Here is an 18324-nt window from a genome sequence, read left to right on the forward strand (position 1 = left end):
AGGCACAGTGTTCATTCATAGAACCATTTGATAAATTGTGGGGTTTTTTTTATTATTTTTATTATTATCAGTCAACGTATGTTCTTAATTGAAGTACTTTGATTATAAATAACTAAAATAAGAATGAGAATCTAGTTCAAGAAAAATGTAGTGATGGGAGGAGGGGTAGTAGGTTACTATAAGAATGCAAATGATCTTGTGGAGTGTGGGACAGGAGGTCTGGGAATGGGAGGATTGGGAGCTGAAAACTTGGAACTAAGATTCCTTATTCTCAAAACTAGTGTGTTTTCCAGACCAGCCCTGCCCAATAGGACCACATGCAGTGACAGAAATGTTCTATGCCAGCACAGTATCACTGAAGAACTGAATTTTAATTTCTAATATTACATAAATAAATTTAAGCAAATTCACTGACTTCAATCAATCCATTGAAATGGTTGCATAAATAGAATCAAGTCGGTACCCGCGTCTGCGGTGCTGCCCAGCATGTTTCCAGACCTTTCTTTCCTCACTCTTCTCCTGCCTTCACCGTCTCCCTTCACAGCTCAGGACCAGCGAGAGATTGCCAGAGTCTCTGGGTTTGGGTTCCAGTTCCTCAGAGTGTGATTTGATGGACATCACTCATTTTTTCAGGTCAGTCTATGTAAGACCTACATTGGGGTCAGGGAATTACTTCCAGGTCATGGGGTCATGAAGTTTTACCCTCTCCCCTCTCTCAACAAGGGTTGGTTGGAAATTCTCCCAGGAGAGGCTGAGTGGGGCAGGCAACTCTACGGCATTGTGCTTTTTTTTTTGGGGGGGGGGTACTGAGGCTTGAACCCAGAGGCACTTTACCATTAAGACACATCCCCAGCTCTTTTTATGGTTTCTTTTGAGTTGCTGAGGCTGGCCTCAAACTTGTGATCCTCCTGCTTCAGCCTCCGGAAAATAGGTGTGCACTGGATAATTGGCTGTGATAATAGGTGTGCCCCGTCATTTCTGGCAGGCACTGTGCTTTTTACCTCAGGAGAGCAGTGAGCCAGTGATTGTCCTCATCCATGGGGCCTGGCCCAGGAACTGGAGCGCTAAGGACAGGAAGCATGACCATGCCTTTCCCGGGCTTCTGTGGTGACTCAAGCCCTGTTTGCAAGGAAAGCCCAAAGATCTTGTGTTAACCAAGATCTGGGGGAAGCAGATAAGGTGGGACCTGCCAGTCCACCTGGGTGCCCTGGGATCCACATCTGAGCTCGTGGGTGCCCCCCTTGCAGCTAATGATGACAAGCCACTGGAAAAAACATGGGATCGAAAAAGAACGTTTTTGTTTTCCTACAGATTTCTGCAGCCACAGGGACACAGCTTCATACGGGCAAGAGAGAACAATGGCAGATCTGGAGACTGTGTCATCGTGGGCTACTGGTTCACCCTGTTGATTGAGCCTGACACGGCTTCCCGCTCCAGCAACTGACCAGTGCCGGCAAACAGCTGGTATGTCTAGTCTTTGTTTTGAGGCCTTTTAATTGGGTTGCCTGATTCTTTGAATCAATGGGTTGTTTAACTTATTAATCAAACACCAAATATTATTAAAGGGACAGCTCTCTGCCCCAAACTGTGCTTGGCTTTGTGGAAAGATCAAAATAGGATTCCCATCAAAATCAGGGGTGAAACGCTTCTCACGGCTGTGGTGGGAGAGTGGAGGCTGGGAAGACAGAGCCAGAGCAAGAGGAGGCAGCCTCCTCGCCCAGCTTCCACTCCCACCTGCTGCCCCAGCCCGAATCTACCTGTCACACAGCAGCCCCAGTGACTGCTCACGTCCATGACAAAACCCTTCAATGACTCTCCATCAGACAGAGAACGGAATACCAGCTTTGACCTGAAAAACCCCTGCCCTGCCCCGCTGCAGCTCCCTGACCCCACCTCCCAGGAATTTCACACTCACTCAGCCTGCCGTGGCACCCTGACCTGCGGCAGCTCCTCGGCACCAAAGCCCACCTCACATTCACACCGGCGGGTGCTGCCTCCTGGAGCGTCCTTTTCCCAGATTTTTTACATGGTTGGCTCTTGTTCACAGCACATCCTCAGAGAGGCCTTTCCTGATCATCCAATTGAAGCCTCTCCCCTGTCCCTCTGAATCAGGCCCACCTTGCTCTTCTTCCTCAGAGTGCTGCAGGCATGCTGCCCAAGGTCCTACGGGTGGTGGCAGGATGGTTTACTTCCCAAATTTCACTCAACTTGGACTTTGTCTTGTTCGCCTTGTATATTTTCAACTTCTAGAACTGCACAATGCACAGACAGGTCCTCAGTCATGGTTTAGTGAATGATTGACATAATGAGGGGATTGACTGGTGGTTTTACCAAGATCCAGGGTTGCATGCTGTGTTTAGTTGTATGAGCTAGATTTTTATTTTTGAGCAAACCTAAGGAATTAACCCTCTAACTTCCCTGAGTGCAGGCTTTGAGTCTTTGGGGCCCCTAGTGTCCTCTGCTGTAAAATGGTGATGTCCCTATCCCAAACTGATGTGGCTATCAAAAGTGTGCCTAAGGGCTGGGGATATAGCTCAACTGGTAGAGTGCTTGTCTCGCAAGCCTAAGGTCCTGGGTTCAATCCCCAGCACCACAAAAAAAAAAAAAAAAAAAAAAAAAAAAAAAAAGTGTGCCTAATTCATTCTTTAAAAATGCATTAGAAAGACCAATAATTCTGGGGTGAGAACAAATTCAGATAACCTGGACTCTCTCTTGGATATCTAGTTGCTTCCCAAACTTTAGCACTGGGATGTTTTGCTGGCCCCTCCAACTGAGCATGTGGAACCGAGCCCAGCATCTTGCATGCACCTCCCCAAGTCAGCTCCCCATCTTGTTCCCTGCATCCTTGAACAGCACAGTCATCCTCCCAGTGGAACAGCCAGGAACCTGGGTCTGATTCTCATTGCCCATGTCCCCCTTTGTCTTCATTTTGAGTCTGTTTTTCCTCCTGCTGCTTGAATCTGTCCACATCTGTCCTCACCTCCGTCCATTCTACTACTACCATTTTCCAGCCCCCTTTTATTCCTTGCTTAGATGACTCAAACAGCCTCCTTACTAGCCTCCCTGCCTCCATTCTTTCCAATTTCCTATCCATTCCCTATTCCACAAACATCACCAGTTAAAATTTGAGTCTCATCATTTTTCCTTCCATGGGTCCCCGTTGTCCCTGAAAATCAGAACTCCTTAACCTGGTTCGTGAGACCTTAGCCTTGCCTACATCACCAGCCTCCCTTCTGGTAACTTCTCCTTCCACTCCATCCTCAACTTCTTTGTGTTCCCCTAACTCTATGTCCTGCTCTTATCTTCGTCACTGATGCCCATGCATTACTCTCTGCCCAGAACATTCTTGCCCTTCTCTTGGCCTTGAAGTTTAAGTAGTTCCTTCAGTCTTTCCTACATCAAGACTTCAGGTGCCCTGGTTGAAGATGAGTGTTCCTCCTCAGTGTACCGTAAGGAGTTGTCCAACTAGTGCTACTACCACTGTTAATGAACCAAGAGAGCTTTCGACATAAGTGTATTTCTTTCTCATATAACAGACTGGAATTGGGGGGGGGTCATGTCTCCTTCTGCATTCTTGTTTCACCACCCTTAGGGTGTGGCCCTTGTCACCCTGGTCCCAGATGGCTCACTGCCACATCTAACATTCCATCCATCCTGGATGGCATTAAAAGGAGAAGAGAAAGTTCCTTCTCCTTTAAGGGCATCTCCTGAGGCAAAGCAATGTAAGAGTATGACAAAGGAGAACAGAGAGGACAACTTGCCAATAGTTAAGGCTAATATTTATGACTAAATAAATGTTCTTTCTCATTTGACTCTCTCAACTGTGCTATGGAAATACTGTTATTTACCCCACCCCTATTTTTAAGTAGATGATGTTTTCTCAACAAGCCAGCCTTGGGAGTCTGAGAACTAATGTGAAGGGCGGCTAGCCTGGGCTCACCATGTGATGGCAATCCTTTCTTAGAAAGGTTTTCATGTGATACGCACATGACTTCCATATTTGCTAACAAACACCAAGGCATTCCAGCACTTTGTGTTCTGTATAGCTGTTAGTTTACATTTAATTTTATGAGATCCAAGTTATATGTGCATGTAGTTAAAGAGTCAAGCAGCTCTACATACTTTGGTTTTAAAAAAATGGTGATCACCTCCCTGATCCCCACTCCATCCCCAAACCCACACCAGATGATTCCCACAGGCCAGAGACTACCACCTTCTGTGCCTTAGCAGACTCCTTGCTGTCTAGCACTGCGCTCTCCACCCCATGCTTAGACAGCTGCTTTGTGATTTCTGTTTGAAGCATTATCTATTGGCTTTGTACCATGGAGAATAAGGATTTAGCTCTGGCATCGACCTACCACCCATGTTCAACACACACACACACACACTGTACACCCGTACACATGCACACACACTCTGCACACACACTATACACATGCACACATACGTAGGCAGCACACACACATCCTGCACCCACACACCCCTGCGCTTACCTACACACATGCCTTACACACACACCTTACACCCACACACACTGCACACAGCACACTTGCCGCACACACACGTACACACATAAACACCCTGCACCTAACCACATACACCCTACCACAACTTATGGCCACACACCCTAAACCCACACACTCATACATACACACATTCTGCACCCACGCCTACTCTCACATGCTCTGCACACACACACATCCTACAGCCACACATTCACACACTCACACACACATACACGCATACATCCCATACATGCACACACCCTACATCCACACATATACCCCCTTTTCTGTTCTTCTAGTACAGATAAAACTTAATTTTCGCCAAATCCCTGTTTTCACTACTGTGCCATTTAGCATGTCACATTTTCTAGTTTACCTGCACAATTTTTGGTTGCGTCAAATTATTTTCTTCAAGTCTGCTTCATATTCTGCACACTTACATCTCATTCCCCCTCCCACATGTCTGTAGTTGCATGCTTTCTAAATACTTAAACCGAATATATTTAGTTGGTATTCTATCAATTTCACCTTCCTGAAGCAATCTCTCCGGGGCCTTCTAATCAGCTCAGATCTGGACAGGTGGCCTCTGTGCCTGGTGTGCAGCTGTCATTGGGCTCCCGGACTCTCTCTTAGGTTGGAACTCCTTATTTCTGGGCCCCTTGCTCTCCTCTTGCTTGGATTGTTCTTTCATTTTGGAGCGTGGGAAAGAGGACATGTGAAGGTTGTGTTTGTTTGTTTTGACCATCTGTGCACATGTTTAACCTGCCATCCTAGCCTCACGCCAGAGATGAAGCAACTGAAGTTCGAGATTATTCAGCAAATTGGAAGTTTTTTAGTTGGTCCAGGAGACTGCTTCTCCTGCAGGCTCCCCATCACACTGTTTTCCCCTGTATCTTCCCCACGGATCCTTAAACTCCTTCAGAACAAGATGGAGTCTATCTTGTTCCCTTAGGTTATCTCCAGAGGCTGGCCTATCCTGGGCACTCAGCTGATGCTTCATAAGTGAGGCCGTTGGGTCTGATGCTGCAGAACCTGGCTTACTACATCGTCAATGTTTGTTCCCAGCTTCCCAAACTGATGATCTGTACTTGCTGTGATTATTTCCCTCCCCCGCTGCTTCAGGTTCATCATCTTAAGAGACAGATGGTCGGCTGTCTACACCTGAAAGAGCTCAGAAAAATTCCATAGGAAGGCCTTGCTTTCACTCGTGAGTCACAGCACATTCATCCAAAGTTTATTTTTGTGAGATCCACAATGGTATAATCACAAAATATTTTTTTCCTAAAAGAATAACTTTAGCGAAGGCAACGCTGTATTTATGACATTTTTTTCCTGTTTTTAGGGAACCTCATGGAAACTTCATAGAACAAAGGATTTATTTTTATTAGGTTAAATCTGTGTATAAGGCCCTGTTTGCCTGCTGCCCATTATGAACATCTCAAATTGAAAAAAAAAAAAAAAAATCACTCTGATTAATAAAAAAACAACCTGAAACAGATCCCTTCAGCGGGTGACTCTGTATTATGTTAAAATGTAATGTAACAAACAGGGCTCCAGAGCCCTCCCCAGAACCCAAACCTACCACAGCTAAAAATAGCCCTTGGTCTTTCCCTGAGACTCAAAAACAGGAACAGCACAACTTGTTTGCCTCATTATAAGCTCTGCACAGGGATCCAGCCCCTCTTGCAGCCTGGTTCCTACACACTTGAGCAAATTCTCATCAGCTGATTATAAATCTAACAGGTCTGACCCTAAGGAAGCCAATTCTGCACAAACACGGCTGCTCTGGGTCTTTAAACAATGCACTGTTCACCCATGGACTTATGGGAGGGAATAATAACCAGAACCACCACTCAGGGGAGGCCTTGGTAGGTTTCCAGGTTCTGTGGGCACAGAGCTGGGTACTCTGTGTATGTTAACCCTTTCAGTACTCACCAGCTGGGAGGATGTCTTATTATCCCCATTTTGTGGATTAAAGAGTTGAGGCCTCAGAAGAGAAAAGAACTTGCCCACACTTACCCAAGACAATGTAAGCATGGTACCCAAATCCAGCTGGGTTTGATTCTAATGAGCAGCGCACCAAACTACCTTACCTGTAGTTCTATGGTGCCAGGCCAGGGGAGTTTGCTCCACTCAGAAGCAGAGGGTGAGGGAGGAGAGCACTCTGATTTTTTTTGACTCATGAAGATAAAGGTAGGAAGGACACATGGTCAGAGTTGTGAGGGATGTGAAGATGGTCTGTCCTCCAGCATCTCTCCTGCTGCAGACCTGACAAGCCCCCACCCAACTCCATGGGAAAAATCACAGACACAGGCTTTGGAATTAACGAGACCTCATGATTTAACTTCTCATTCATTCATTACAAAATATCAGACAACATTGACAGTGATAGTAATGAGTGACCAACACTTCTCTCCGCATCATCTCTGCAATCCTTCCCACGGTCCTATAGGGCACGTTACTGCCATCACTTTGCAGAGGAGGACCCTGATGCTTGGGGCGGTAAAGAAAGAGCACCAGCTTACTATGCCGGACAAAGCCTGGGCTTCTCTGGAGTTAAACATCCCTGACTTAGATTCCAATTTCTACTGTATGGCCCTGGGCCAGTTTCTGAACCTCTCTGATCCTGTTTCTCCACCAGTAAACCGGGATAATTATATAAAACTTGCAGGGTTGTTGTGAGGATGAAATGAGAAAACCTTGCGCAATAGGCATCTAATAATAGTTCCTTGAACCTTCCCCCTTTCTAAAAGAGCTCATTCCATTCTTAGTTCGAATTATTTGAAAGACCTTTTTATATTACATCTGAAAATCTTGCTTTGGATTGCATGGGTCTCCTCTCATGCAAGAATCTAGCTAAGGACAGATTCTGCATTTTGGAACTTGGAGGACTTAGTTTATAATTCATTCATTCCACAGGTATGTTTTGAGTGCTAGGTGTCCTAGGCTAGTGACAGTGAAGTGTAGCTCAGTGGGGAGAGAAAGTGTTGGTGGAGGTTAGAGTTAGCCGCTAAATAAGACATGCAAATATCTTAAATATGCAAATATTGGGTTCCATTTTTTTCTTCAGTAACTATGAAGAAAATTGATCAAGATAGTGTGATTGCAAATGGCATAGGTATGGTGGCAATGGTGGTAGGCGAGGCTTTTGGCCGAATGCCGAGGAAAGGCTGTGTCTCAGTGACACAGGCTGAGTCTGGAAGGATCCATCCAAGCCGAGGTCTACAGGCAGAGCATTCTAGCAGAAGTTATAGCAAAGGTCCCATAATAGGAACAACCTTCCAAGTTCAGAGGACACAGGGGGTTGGCATGAGTGGTACAGGGTGAGTGACAGGAGAGGAGACAGTGGACAGGCCCAGCTGTGACAAAAATTACAGTTTTTCTCCTAAGTTGGGTGGGAAGACATAAAGGAAGGTGACATGGAATAGTCTACTCTTTTCAACGATAATCCTGGCAGGTGTTTGGAGGATGGTGTGGAGGGCAGGAGCCAGCAGGGTGGAGGAGAGTCTTATTAGAAGCCTTTCATAGCTGTCCAGGCACAAAATGCTGGAGATTTGGTTGAGGATGCAAGTGGAGGCAGCAGTAAAACATGAATGGATTCTGATGGGGATGAAGGAAGGGAGGAAATCAGGTCACTCCTGGTTTTCAGGTTGGAGTAACTGAGTGAGTAATGATGTCACTTTTTTTTTTTTTTTTAATTAAATTAGGAAACCTGGTGAGGTTCAAGCTGGCCGGAGAATGGAGTCAAGCTTGCATCATGTTTAATTTGGTTCGGCCACATGAAGGTATCAAGGAGGCAGTTGGATAGAGTTGGGAATTCTACTGAGAGGCCAAGACTGGAGGTATAATTTGGGAATCAGATTTAAATTGGTATTTAAACTGTGGGACTAAATTAGATTACGAAGGAAAGAAGGAATGTAGTCTAGATAAGAGGCCTCAGAATCCCAATATTTAAAATCAAAAAGGAGAAAGATCCAGTAAAGGAAATAAGGAAGAAGCATCCAGTGAGGTAGGATAAGACCAAGACAGTTTGATATCACGGATGTCAAAAGAAAAAAAAAATCTTTTCAGAAGGAGAGTCGGCCATGTGTGAAATGAAAGTGTGAAATTCTGGTAAGAGCAACAAAGTGACTATTGGGTTTGGTCATCTGGAGGCCACTGACCACTTTCCCATGAGGCATCACTGCAGAGAAGGAGAGACAAGAAAGAACCAGTGGGGACAAGAACTGGTGAGAAGCAGCAGGCTGCAGGCGTGGACAGCTACTCCACATGCTGGTCAGTAAAGGAGATGGAGCTTTAGACCAACAGTGGGAGGGGAATGTGGGGCTAAGCAGCATTCACTCATTTCTGCTTTGGCTTTGCCTCGTGTTTGCGGTGCTGGGGATGGAGGCCAGGGCCTTAGCTTCATGCTAACCAGGTACTCCACCACTGAACGGCACCCCAGTCCCCTGGTTTAGTTTCTGAAAACTTTGATTCTTGAATATCTGTGGAGGGCAAGCAGAGTGAACCAGTAGAAAGGAAGACAGTGATGGAGAGAAGAGAGGACGTATTTAAAGAAGTGCTGTCCAGGACAAGGCAAGAGGGGAGAGCGGGCCTAGCCTGAGATGGGAGCAGGGACCTGTCTCCTGTAGAAACAGAGGGAAAGGTGCAGATGTGAGGCACAGGCCCGTTAAGATGGAAGATTTGTCAGCACGGTTCCTATGGGATTCTCCTTTTCCTCAATGAGTTACAGGTCAAGGCCATCAGCTGAAAGCAAAGGAAGGAGAAGAGAAAGCAAAGAAGAGGAGCGAACATGTGAATAGTAGTTTTGGAGAGAGTACAAGTGAAGATCGTGAAGTGTCGCCAGGCAGAGGGAAGTGTCCACTTGAGATGTGAGACATAAATATAAAAGGAACCCCATCCTCGTAGTCAGAAGATTCTGCAAGACCACGCAGCTGCTTGGGTACAGATGAGAGAGCTGGAAAGTCAGAGATTGGCAGGGAAGGTTGCTGGAGGGGAGTTACAGGAGTGACCATAAGAAAAAACTGCGAGCTGGGTGTGGTGGCACCTGCCTGTAATTCTTAGGAGATTCAAGAGGCTGAGGCAGGAGGGTTGCAAGTTCAAAGCCAGCCTCAGTAATTTAAGGAGAACTTAAGCAACTTGGTAAGACCCTGTCTCAAAATAAAAAAATAAGAAGGGTTGAGGATGTAGCTCAGTAGTAAAGTGCTCCTGGGTTCAATCTACAGTATCCGCCCCTCCTGCCCTCCCACCCCCGCAAAAAATGTATCTCTAAGCTGAGATGGGGTGAGTTGACTGATGAGAACACGGTGGGTTGATAGAGTCGAAGTTCTCTCCAAGGTTGTAAACACACTGGGCTGGAGGACCAGAGAGAGCAAACTGGAATCAGAGACTAAGATGCTTGAGATTGGAATTTGGGAGATGGTATATTTAGTGTGATTCCAGGTTTTGTTGCAGGAAATTTAAATAAATCTGTTTATTTTACTTTGATTAAAACCCTTTAATAGCTTTGCATAGCCCTTGGATCAAGGTCAGACTCCTTAACATCTTGAACAATGTCAGGTCTGGCCTAGCCCCTCTGGCCTCCGAGGTCAAGAGACCTCAGAGTCTGCCACAGCATTGAGCTGAAGGTAACTTATTTCCTGGTCTCTTGACATTTCAGGCAGTACAGCTCAGTGGTTAAACACAGAGATCCTGCTTCCAGGTGACCTGGGTTTGAATCCTGGTTCTTTAACTTTCTGCTATGTGACCTTGGGCATGGTATTTCACTGCTCTGTGCCTCAGTTTCCTCGTGTGCAAGACGGGACCTATAATGGTATGAACCTTTAAGAGTTGCCTACATGGCATATAGTTCACGGATCACTGTCACCTGGGCTAGTTGTAATTATTACTCCCTTCGCATGTCATTCCTTTAGCCTGGAATACGTCACCCTTGCTTTCCCCAAACTCACCCGCCCCTCTACCCACCTCCTTCAAGAGTCACATAAGACATCTGCAGAAAGCTTTCCCTGGTGTCACAGGCTCCATGGCTGTGGCCCTGAGGCTGCCAGATCCACTATGACAATGATCCCTGCCTGTCAGGGCCTGCCATTCTTCCTAGTACACAACAGGCACTCATAAGTGTTTTTGAATAAGACACCGAATGTGGGCAACTCCTCCAGGGCAATGGGCTTCTGGGATGATGGAGTGCGGAGCTCTGTAGACATGGTGGGGCACAAGCTGTGTGGCTTCTCACTCACATCTACCTTGGCCTGGAGTAGCCATCCCCCACTTGTGGTGCAGAACTAGCTCACCTAGGGGGACTTCTGTGCTTTTATTGCTTCTTTTAAAAAATTGAATTTTGGTTTAAAAGAAAAAGATATTCTACCCAGAAAAATACGAAAAATCATTGGTCCTGGTGCTCTGTGAACTCTCCTCCAGCTCGGGAGGTGGCCCTAGGCTCAGCAGCACCCAGCCTTTGAGTAGAAGGACCCTGAGGGACATTTTGTTAAGACCTGTTGATTCCGATATTGACACAAAGTTTGATCACACAACCAAAATAAAGTTTATTCATCTATAAGCATATAAAACAGTGCATGCCTATGAGAAACAGGTTTTCAGCACATGAACTCCGTTTACTGCGCAAGCGCACACGGATTTAGACCTGCCCGCCATGCCTTGAGATGGCCCAGGGCAGTGACCCAGCAGCGAACCCGGAGTCAGTCCTGTCTTGAGGTACTAAAAACTGATGTTCTCTGTTCTCCAAAGCAGAATAAAAGCCTAAGGCCATTTCCAAGGCATGGCTGTGAGAATGTTGGTTGCCTCTAAAATTTTGGCTCAGACTAAGCAACTCGCCCTGACCTCTGATGGACCTCTGGTGCCACGGAGGTGCCGCCCGCCGCCCTGGCAGCGGCTTGTTGCAGCAGGCCTGGAGGAGAGCAGAACCACCGCAGCCAAAGTGCAGACAGGCGCCATCTGAGCCAGGGTCAGGTTTCTGTTACATTGGAGGGAGAGCTTGGGGAGAAAGAGACCGACCGCTAAGGAGCAGCACCTGGGATGAAAAAAACCGACAGTCTCTTGCTAATGAGCCTCCACCGATGTGTTGGTTTAACAACTGGCTGTTTTTTGATACACATCAGTAGCCTCCAGCGGAAGGAGGCAGATGGGCCAGGTAGAGGCACAAATCCAATCCCCCTCACCTTACTCCCTGGAGGTAAGCTGTGATGAAAGCAGGTCTTGGACCAATTCTGCCAGACTTGTATTCCTTAGCAGGTTAGGTGCAAAACCCATGATGGGTTCTTTTAAGTGTGTGGGATAAGAGGAGGGAGTTCTGTAAGCACCTTGCCTGAAAGATTCACTGGAGAGAGAAACCCACCACCTGTCCAGGTCAAGAAGAGAAAATCGGTGGGAAGAGGGAGTCCCAGACCCTGGGGCACACTGCTGCTAAATTTGCTGGTTCTCAAGTCTTGTTTGTCAAGAAAACTGTGCTGTGTAACCCCTTCTCCAGCATGAATAATTATTTTTGACATTGGAGATGCTAATTAACAAAACCCTAGTGTTGATTTCTGTATTTGAAAAGCTTGAGCAATCTCTCTAGAGTGTAGATTTCTGAGAGGAGCACTTTGAATATTACCTAACTGCCCTGGGGGCGGAGATGAAAGTGAAGGTAGACACTGGCATTGTGCTTTTTACAAAGACCTATTTTTAAGCAAATTGTCACGCGTGCAAAATGGTATAAGCACAAAGATCAAAGGGGCCAAGACACTCCCCGCCCAGTGGATCTTATTCATTGATGTATTTATCCACTCACTCGGTGGTGCTGGAAGACAGTACCCAGCCTATGCCAGACTCTATTCTAGGCCCTGGGATCAGAGTGGGGAGCAGAAAATAAAGTCCCTGCCATTCTGGAGCTTTGATTTCACTGGGTGAGGCTGGCGATAAATAAAACAAATAGATCTGCTACTATCTGGTGGTACTAGCCCCTATGGGAAAAAACCAGGGCTGTAGCAGGAACTAGCACATCTCTGTTCAATAGAAATATAATGAAAGCCACAAGTGTAATTTCAAATTTCCTAGCAGCCCCCTTTAAAAGGGTGAAGAGAAACAGTTATAATTTTATTGAAATTTTTATTTAACTGGATATAGTATATTCAAAATAATATCATTCCAACAGGTGATATATTTATTTATTTATTTATAAATTATTAGTGAGATATTTTACATTCTATTTTGAACAAAGTGTTTGAAATCCACTGTTCCCATGTTTACAACTGATCTTAGCTTGGACTAACCACATTTCAAGTGCTCTGTAGGCACAAGTGACCAGTGGCTACTTAGGTTAGACAGCACAGAGTTGGCAAGTGAAAGGACAATGGTTATCTTTTCAGTAGTGTGGCCAGAAACTGTGTGTCTGAGTAGAAGACTCTCAAATGAAGATTGAAGTGAAGTTCTGCAGCAAACCTTATGGTATCTGGAGAACACAGACGATCAAGAACAAAGGTTGTGAAGTAGGAATAAGTTTAGTGGCACGGAAGAGCAAGGAGACCAATGGGACTCAACTAGCATGTGCCTTTAATCCCTCACCTTTCTCCTTGGAATGCAGATGCAGAGCCTGGGGTACAGCAGCCATCTTTTAACCCTGAGGAAAAGCATAGGCTTTGTCCCAGTCAAATCCCAGATCTGCCATTGCTAGCTATTTCATTGCTTCTGGAACTGTACATGGCAAAGGAATAATTGCTTTATCCTATTTCAGATCAGTACCTTTGTAAAGTAAAATAAAGGGAATTACTCATAGAGAGTGAAATAAAAGAAAACAAACATAAAATACAAGACCCACTTTAAAAACTTTATTCAACAGACAAAAAATTGTCTTCAAATTGCTACAAACAAACTCATTTTCCATGCTCATTTTGTCAAGCCACTGACAAGCGGGTATGTCCAAGGACAACACACCTGGTAGCAGAGTTGGAAATTCCATAGATTAGTTTTTAGCACATCTAAACCTTGGTAGCCTCATTTGCAAAATGGAGATGATATTAGTACATCACAGGCTCTTTTCTATATGGATTAAATAAAATAGCCCCTGTAAAAGCAAGCCTAGCTTTGTCAGTAAATGTTAACTATTACTAGTTACCATATACTGTCTCCCCAATTTGTTGCCCCTAAAAACAGGGACAACTGTGATCAGCTCTCTATGGTGCCTGGAGAGCAGATAACCAATAAATACCTGCAGAATTCTTGAAAAAAAAAATTGCTTTGAAATTGTCAGGTGAAAGGCATTTAGAAATAACATTCACACTTTTCATTCATTCATTCATTCATTCATTCATTCATTCATTCATTCTTCACTCATTTATTTCCAGCGTATCATAATGAAATGGATAGCAGCCTTGGATAAAGACTAAGTTCAAATCTAATTTCTTCCACTCACTAGTTTCAGCAAATGACTTTAACTCTTCGAACTTCAGTTTTAGCATCCAAAAAACGTAATAGTCACCCCATGTGAGGATTAAATGAGATAATATATGCAAAATACTAAGTTGCCATAAATGGAAGCTCTTGTTTCTGCTCTGCAGAGTGCCAGTTAGTGCAGATCACTGTGCTGGGCACTGACCAGGATGGAGGCCTGGAATTTCAGGCTGGGTGAGCATTCCTGAGCCTTTTCTTGGCAGCACTAGAAGATCAGGCAGCTGGTAGCAAACAGGCACCAGTGTTTGACAGAAGCATACAAATGGAGCCTCACCCATCAGGCTCTGCTCTTGCCCTACCCTGCCTGGAGGCTAGTTCCAAACACTCCCTGGGACTGTGGGTGGTGACAAGTGTCTGCTTTGAAGTCAGCAATTGCACCCAAAGTCCTCCCTGCCTTTAAAACAACGCAAACCCCAACAATAAACCTTCCTGTGTGGCCTGCCACAGTGGATAAAGTCTTACAGTGCTCCTCACTTTTGGCGGGGGGGGGGGGGGGGGCGAAGGTGCAGAAACCCTTTTTTAAAATGAAAGTTCTTGAGGGAGAGCTTAGGATATTTGAGTCATTAAACCCTTTAACTCTCAATTTTATGTGCCAGGCTATTTCATTTGACACAACACTTCTCAGATGTAGACTAGTTTATTGGTTTTTTACTAGATTATTTTTTAAATTGTAGTAAAATACTCTTAACATAAAGTTTACCATCTTAACCATTTTAAAGTGTACAGTTCATTGTGAACCAGCTGATGATAAAGTGCAAGTATATTCACGGTCACGATCATCCATCTCCAAAACTCATTGCATCTTGCAAAACTGAAACTCTGTGCCTGTTAAACAATTCCCTGTTTCTCCAATTCCAACGGCCCCTGGCAATCACCATTCTGTTTTTTTTCTCTATGAATCCAACTACTCTAGGTCCCTCATGTAAGTGGAATCACGTAATATTTGTCCTTTTGCAAAAAGGTATATTAGCTTAATGTCTGCAAGATGCATCCATAATGTAGCATATATCAGAATTTCCTTCCTTTATAAGGCTCAATACTATTCCACTGTGTGTATATACCATCTATGGTTTATCCATTCAACCATTGGACAAACACTTAGGCTGCTTTTCTACCTTTTGGTTTGATGCTTCTATGAACATGGGTGTACAAATATCTCTTTGACATCCTGCCTTCAATTCTTTTGAGTGTATATGCAGAAGTGCAATTGCTGGATCATACAGTAATCTATTTTTTTACTGTCTCAAAGGTCCACTACACTGTTTTCCATAGTGGCTGCATCATTTTACCTCCCCAGTAATAGTGCACAGGGATCCCAGCTCCTCCCCATCCTCACCAATACTAGTCATTTTTTTATAATAGCCATTCAATCAGGAGTGAGGTGGGTATCTCATTTTGGTTTTGGTTTTATGGTTTATTGATTTTTAGTCATCATTTTACAGAAGAGGGAACTTCAGCTTAGAAATGGGCGGTAACTTGCCCAAGACCACCCCGTTGATCTGAAGAGAGCAGCCTGCACACTCTGCCCCCCTCCTGAGGCATCTCTGGAGCTGAGCAGCCCCAGAATGTGGCCCCTCCTTCACCCAACCCCTTCTGTGCCATGTCTCCAGCCAGTCCTTGCTCTGCCTATGGTGTCTACAAGTGTCCATCAAGGAAGTGTGATGGAATGGGTGAGCGCCAGAGCCCTCCTGTGCTCTGAGCTACTGGGATGATTCCGCCACTCACTGGCTATAGGATTGAGTGGAGTGAAGTCACGTGACAAACTTTGCTTTGCCTCATAGTCTTTTGCAGAAAAAAATGCTTGGTAAGAGCTCCCACCTTGAGTGTTTGCTGTAACAATGTGTGGGATAATGTGTGAAGGGACCCCAGCGGGGTCCCCTGCACGCACAGAACCTCAGGGAACACGGGGCCTCAGAGTGTCCAGGGTAAAGGGCAGCACCTGGCCTGGGAGCGTCCATCAGAAGCCCAGATCAGAGTCCCTGCTCTCCTGCAGCTAATGACCCAGTGGGGGAGACAGAGGTTAACCGAGTGTTTACACTAACCTGGGCTCAGTGGCAGAGGTGAGAAGTGCCCCGTGAGAACCAGTCTTTCAGTCTCTGGGAACAGACAGATTTTCCCTATTTTCACTTCTATCAGGTTTTCATTTATATAAAAGGCAAAACAGCCCCTTTGGCTCTACCTCTGAAACTGAAAAGGAAAGGTCAGAAGTCTTGCTTCAGCATTTATACTTTGTTGTTGGTGGAGCTAGAGCTTGAACTCAAGGGTGCTTTACTGCTGAGCTACTTCCCCTAGCCCTTTTTATTTTTTATTTTGAGATAGGGTCCCATTAAGTTACTGAGGCCATTTTTGAATTCAAGAGCCTCCTGCCTTAGCCTCCCAAGTCACTGGGATTACAGGCATGTGCCACTGCGCCTGGCCTGCATTTATACTTTGAAATTCTCAACTCCTCCTTGGCTAGTTTGGGGTCCTTTGAACTAATACTCTCCTGTGATTCTCAGAGTGAGGTTTGGGCTTTTTTTTTTTTTAAACACTTTAAAAAGTGCTACCTTTCAAGAGAAACAAGGCATCAAGGGAGGATTTAAGTTTATGGAGACTCCTCCCCTGATTCACACACCAGCCTGTGAGGGCAGAACTGTGTCTGTGTGGCTCAGCTTTTACACTCAGGTGCACAGAGCCATCTTCCTTGGCCATAGTAAAAAGTGCAATAGGTGTGCATGAAGCAAAAGGGTTCAGTCCAACCAATATTCCAAGCACTTATTATGTGCCTGGCAGTACTAATATTGATTAACATTAATCAAAGTATCCATTTATTTGGGTATAAGTGCCCAATAAACAAATCTAAGCCCTACAAGCATTACCGCCTTTGGGCAAATAAAGAATCTGGAAATGGTGGAGTGAGGATTTGGACCTAGGTCCCCTGTGCCATCCCTATAGTCCTACTTGCTTGATCTCTGTGCATTACACCTTGCCCTTCGCTCAATCAGCTTACGGAGGTGTGTGCGTCCCCCTCCCCCCACCCCACTCATAAAGTATCACAGAATTCTAGGGCTGGAGGAAAATGTGGGAGATTCTTCTCCCGTGCTGAAGGCCTGGGTGGAATTTGCAGCAGCCCCTCCCAGGAGCTCTAACTAGCCCTTTGCTAAGTACAAGGCGCAGAGTCTGCCCCGCCTGCCCGCCTGCCTGCCCGCCTGCAGTCATCGCTGGCCTTGCTAATTAGTTCCTCTTTCATCTACTGAGCTCCAAAAGCTTTTCCCCACATTAGCTTGTTAATCTTAGCCCCATCCTCCGATGCAGATGACAAGCATAATTAGTCCTAGTCAGGAGACAAAACAGAGCCAGGAGACAGTGGCAGAGCCAGAGGAAAAACACTGGCTAGTTTATTTCTCCTTCTCTCCTGGCTCGCCTCTCTTGCTGAAAGAAGCGTTTTCAGTTTTGCCTTGGATTGGCTTCTGCCCCGCCTTTCCGTATCCCAATTTTTAAAATATAGTGAAGTTGGTTTGAATCTTATTGCACAAATTCGGGCATACAAACATATCGCGTTGCTTTCTTCTCAACCTTCAACTCATCCCAGTCTAAGGTGGACCTTCCATCTGAGGCAAGAGTTGATCTCAGCCTTGAAAGATGCTAACTGTATTTTTCCCATGCCTCCAGAAGCAGTAGCATTTGTAGGATCCATAGGCAGAGAAAAACTCCTCAGCTGTCACTGCAGTTGTGGATCCACACTGCCAGTCCACAGGCTTCAGGGCCGGTGCTCTACTGCAGGAGGATTCAGCCTTGCCAGGTAGGTGTCCCTGGCCACTCTGCAGTGCTTGGAGAAAGCAATGCTTGGATCCTGCTTGGTAGCACTCTCAAACTTCCATCACCTCTTTTCCTCAGACAATTCATGTCTCCCTTGGAGGGCTCTCTCCTACCCTCCAGGACCTATGACCATCTCCTTAATAAACTGGCTCTTACAAAAGCCAGAAAAGAAATTGTCTCCCAGCACCTTTGGTTCTGCAGATGCCCCAGAGGCAGAGGAAATGGAGGGTCCTGAGGATCCTCTTGAGATGTGCATGTCAGTGTGGGAGAGGACAAAACCCCAGACCTCTCACTCTTTTTAATTCAACAGCAGAGAACACAGTTAACAGAACACGGTGAACATCCCTTCAGTTTTCACGCCATCCAAACAACGTCCGCAGTGAGGAAACAAGGTGTGTTAGTTTGCTAGGGTACCATAAAAAAGGACTGCTGACTAGGCAGCTTAATTCCTCCCTGTTCTGGAGGCCAGAAGTCAGGATCCAGGTATCCAACAGGCTTGCTTTCCCCTGAGGCCTCTCTCCCTGGTTTGCTGATGACCTCCCTTCTCTCACTGTGTCCTCACATGACCTTTTCTGTG

The 18324-nt window shown here is 45.6% G+C and overlaps 1 long non-coding RNA gene across 1 annotated transcript in view; it reads right to left on the reverse strand.

Moving 5' to 3' along the window:
* LOC306656556 overlaps positions 1-18324 on the reverse strand; it is a 31692-nt gene that overhangs the window by 2117 nt on the left and 11251 nt on the right. Inside the window, exon 2 of the long non-coding RNA XR_013762564.1 lies at positions 1002-1119. This is a non-coding gene — a long non-coding RNA (uncharacterized lncRNA). The remainder of the gene's footprint in view (positions 1-1001; positions 1120-18324) is intronic.

This window comes from Sciurus vulgaris, assembly GCF_902686455.1.
Source record: "Sciurus vulgaris genome assembly, chromosome: 1".
Lineage (NCBI taxonomy): Eukaryota > Metazoa > Chordata > Mammalia > Rodentia > Sciuridae > Sciurus > Sciurus vulgaris.